Source organism: Emiliania huxleyi, assembly GCF_000372725.1.
Source record: "Emiliania huxleyi CCMP1516 chromosome Unknown EMIHUscaffold_1436, whole genome shotgun sequence".
In the NCBI taxonomy this organism is placed as follows: domain Eukaryota; phylum Haptophyta; order Isochrysidales; family Noelaerhabdaceae; genus Emiliania; species Emiliania huxleyi.
The window spans coordinates 7,424-8,547 of record NW_005201158.1 but is presented as its reverse complement, the minus strand read 5'-3'; positions in this window follow the sequence as shown (position 1 = coordinate 8,547).

Here is a 1,124-nt window from a genome sequence, read left to right as displayed (position 1 = left end):
GCGACGGCGGCGGCAGCGGGGCCGCCGCCTCCACCGCGGCCTCTCTTCTCTCCGGCCGCCTCGCAGAGCACGTCCTCGCCAGACTCTCAGGCTGTGTGCGACTCTGCGGGCGGCGCGGCGGCGGCGAGAGGGCAGCACGGGGCGTCCGAGGCGCCCTCCTCGCAGCCGGAGCCCGGCCTCTACCTGCCGGCGGAGGCGCCGTTTGCGATCCATCACTCTCAGGCCTACCGGCGCGGACAGTGCCGCCAGATGGGGACGCGAGACGGGAGTGTGGGGCCGGCGGCGACGCTCCCACCCGCCGCCGGCGCGACATTCCGGGTGCCTGAGACGCCGGCAGGGAGTCAGGCGGCGTGGTCTCAGGGGCCGCCGACGGAGTCGCAGCCGGGCGAGTGAGTCATTACCACGGTACGGGGTACTGACGTCCCCCAGCGCGGGAAATACAACAACAACATGTACATGTGCAACAAGTCTATAGTCTACTCGCGAGACTGCTGACTGGTTTCGCGGGTCAATAGAGGACGGGTGCGCGACCCAGTTCCGGTGCCACCCGACAGACATGACAATCATGGCGACACCGATACAGACAGCCCAATGTCACAGCATCACCGCCCCATCCGCAGCCATCACCCCATCAGCATGCAACTTGCTTTGCTTTTGGCTTATTTACCCTCGCATCGCGTGCCATGTCGCATGTGCATGTCGCACGGATGAGGCTTGAGGGATGTCGGTCGGACTCGATGTCGCAAAACACGTGCGGTACCGCGGGGGTGCTGTCTGCTGACTCGTGAGGACTGCTGTGTGGTGTGTGCGGGGCGGAGCAATGTGCGGTGTATGTAGACTGAGTAGACTGTATGATTACATGCTCAATGCAACGGGGATGCACCACAATACGGATGCTTACACGACACTGCAGTGTATATGCAGACACATTTGTTCTCTGGCCCGCTCGAGGGATGCGGGGGCGCGACAGATACACGAGATTGTAATTACGAGAGAGAGGGCACGCGTTCGGTTGTTGTCTCGTGCCGCAGCTATTGCGGCGCTCGGCAAGGGCCGAGCTCAGTCGTACGGGTTTCGCGCGCCGCGCACGGCCGCGTCTCCAAGACGAGCGGCGAGCGGCGAGC